The sequence below is a fragment of the Dipodomys spectabilis genome, unplaced genomic scaffold (genome assembly GCF_019054845.1).
Source record: "Dipodomys spectabilis isolate Male_0828 unplaced genomic scaffold, ASM1905484v1 ptg001375l, whole genome shotgun sequence".
NCBI classification, from domain to species: domain Eukaryota; kingdom Metazoa; phylum Chordata; class Mammalia; order Rodentia; family Heteromyidae; genus Dipodomys; species Dipodomys spectabilis.
Genome location: NW_024872052.1, coordinates 4,565 through 7,745, shown reverse-complemented (window position 1 = coordinate 7,745; position 3,181 = coordinate 4,565). Strand labels below are relative to the sequence as shown.

At 45.2% G+C, this 3,181-nt stretch overlaps 1 pseudogene; it reads right to left on the bottom strand.

Annotated features, from left to right (window-relative positions):
* Positions 1–298: 298 nt before the first annotated feature.
* On the bottom strand, positions 299–2,136 carry LOC122103029 (annotated as a pseudogene).
* Between the last annotated feature and the right edge of the window lie 1,045 nt (positions 2,137–3,181).

The window sequence follows — 3,181 nt, the reverse complement described above, 5'->3', positions numbered from 1 at the left end:
GGCCAACTTTATATTTCAAATACATTGAAAGAATAAAAGGGATTCTTAAGAAGAATAAGGACTAAGAGTATAAAATGTATACTTCTTTATTTATATAAATAAGGCTTTCATACAATCATATTTAAAAGTAATCTGTATTTTTACATTCACCACCAGTGAGTTCCTGACAGGAAAGGCTGTGCATAATGATACACAGCAAGAATCCCACTGCAGGACAACAGGAGCTCAGGAAAGCACCATTAATTTGAGAAGTAGGCAGGCTCTGACACTCCTGTTGCACTGCTAGCAATGGGAAGTCTTAAACTAGTTCCTCCACCAAGTATTCTTCAAATTCCCCCTGTTTATCAGCAGTAGCATCTTGGCACTTCTGGTACTCGGACACCAGGTCATTGATATTGCTCTCAGCTTCAGTGAACTCCATTTCATCTATGCCCTTACCTATGTACCAGTGCAAGAATGCATTGCACTGGAACATGGCACTGAACTGCTCTGAGATGCACTTGAAGGGATCCTAGATGGCCATGTTGTTGCCGATGAAGGTGGCCGACATCGTGAGTCCATGTGGAGGGGGGGAGGGAAGGGGCGATGTCATGCACCGCCGTCTTCACATTGTTGGGGATCCAGTCTCCAACGTAGCTGCTGTTCTTGTTCTGCACGTTGAGCATCTGCTCATCCACCTCTTCATGGACATGCAGCCTCGGAAGATGGCAGCCGCTGTCAGGTAGCAGCCATGGCGGAGACCACAGGTGACCATCAAGTTCTTAGCGTCAAATATCTGCTGGGTGAAGCTTGGCCACTGAGAGAGCATGGTACTGCTGGCTGGCATGGCTGGTCAGGGGCACAAAGCCAGGCATGAAGAAGTGCAGGCGGGAAAGAGTATCAGATTCAAGGCCAGCTTGTGCAGGTCTGCATTCAGCTGGCCAGGGAAGCACAGGCAGGTGGTAACCCCGCTGTTGGTGGCTGACACCAGGTGGTTCAGGTCGCCATAGTTGGGCATGGGCAGCTTCAAGTTACAGAAGCAGATGTTGTACAGGACCTCGTTGTCGATGCAGAAAATTTCATCTGCATTTTCCACCAGCTGGTGGACAGAGAAGATCGTGTTGTAGGGCTCCAGCACTGTGTTTGACACCTTCAGGGAGGGCATGACACTGAAGGTGTTCATGATGCGGTTTGGGTACCCTTCTTGAATATTGTTGAGAATCAGGGTGCCCATACTTGACCTGGTGCCACCTCCCAAGGAGTGGGCCAGCTAGAAACCCTGTAGACAGTCACACCTTTCTGACTTCCGCCTCACCACATCCAGTACCGGCTCCACCAGCTCGGCTTCCTCTGTGTAGTAGCCCTTGGCCCAGTTATTGGCTGCCCCGCTCTGGCCTATCAGACATGATGAGACACACACTCCAAGAATATTTACTGTGACATTTGTATTGTGAAGACAATAGGACTCTTCTGAGCCAACCTTTGCTTTTACTTTAGATAACTTTGGTGAAATAAAGGAAATGTTTTCAATGTATCTGGGACCCTACAAATCACCCAGGTTCTAAAGAAATAAAGACAATGTGGAGGAAGATACATTTTAACCCAAATCAACTACTTGTAGAAATGAAGAACAGAGAGCCTTCCTCAATACTGGAAATGTAGTTATTTTCACAGGAGGGACAGGAGCACAGTGTGATCATAGGAAAGCTAAGCTGCAAGCACTTGTCTGCACCTTGCTCACACATAGCTGTGCTTTGATTTCTGGTGTCCTGAAGTAGTTCTCTGTTATTGTTGGGCCTTTGAAATGACCAGCAGTGCTGAAACCTTGTTGGAGGCTTTCCCTGATTGCTGATCTTTCCCTTTAGAGGCTACTTTGTCATAGAGTGCTTGCAGAGTGGCACTGATCTGAGCTGTCTGAGTGGCCAGGGGCATGACTCCAGTAGACTGGAATAGGTGGGTTAGCTGAGAACAATATCTAGGTGTATAAAGGCTCAGCCCAGCACTGGAGTGCCTGGATGTTAGGACCCATAGACCATGATGACATACCAAATATGAAGTTGTCTGGCCTGAAGCTCTGGCCAAATGGTCCTGATCTCACTGAGTCTAAGGTTCCAGGCTCTAAGTCCACCATGATGGCCCGAGGAACATATTTTTTGCCTGTGGGGACAAGAGTTGACGTAGGCTTATAATTGACAAGAAACTTAGGGGCAGAGCTTATGATTTTAAGTGACTCTCAGCATTCATTACAGAAATTACAGCATTTGAGACATAGAAACAGAAAAGATTGGTTCAGCCATTGAGGGATTTTTTGAAGAGGGATTTGCAGTGGTTCTCTCACTTCAGCCCTCCCTTCTTTTCAGGCCTCCTGGTCACTTCCGCCTTTTGCACACCATCCCATCCCTGCCAATCCTCCAGGGCTAGTCAGTCTTTACTGATGCTGTCAATATAAGCTAGCTTATGTGGATTCAGAACAGGCAGAAGAAAGTAGAAATGCATTTGGAGTGTGGATGGAAAATGCCACTCAACTGTGACTACCCTTTTTGCCCCTTGGTCAATGAGACAGTCATGAGACAATCAAATTGCTTCAGCTTTCTTGTCATCAAGAAGTGATTCAAACTTATCCATTCTCTTTCTCGACACTGTCTCTTAAATTACAGAGGAACAATATGGTAATCTTGCTTCACAAAAAATGGAAAAGACAACATTGAAGGAAGAGCTCCTTGCTTCATGATGAGTGTTGGGCTGTTAAGAGCCAGTTGTCATTGTTGGAGTTTTTAAAGTTACTCTCCCATAAACCCTTACAGGTGTCTTCCTTGTCAAGGTAATTCAAGTCATTGATTGATATTACCCTTTAAAACTTCCATGGAGATGTTTAATATTTTTGTGATTACCATCTTGTTGTGAGATGAAATCCATTTCTGACTTAGTAAGGAATGGACTTGAGAATTCTGATAATTCTCTTAGAACTTCAATTCTGAAGGAAGCTAAATAAATCTTGACAGGATAAGAACAAATATATGTGAACTAATCCTTCCTCTTCATCCCTTTTCCTTCCCCAGTACTGTTAATTGGGCCACTGGCTCCTCTTCTCCAGTCCGCAAGTTCCAAATGCCTCAGGGCTTAACCCATTCCTTCTCTACCTCCTCGCATGTTTCTCATCTCCATTCCTGCCAGTTTTCATCTTCAGGTTCACCTTTAATTC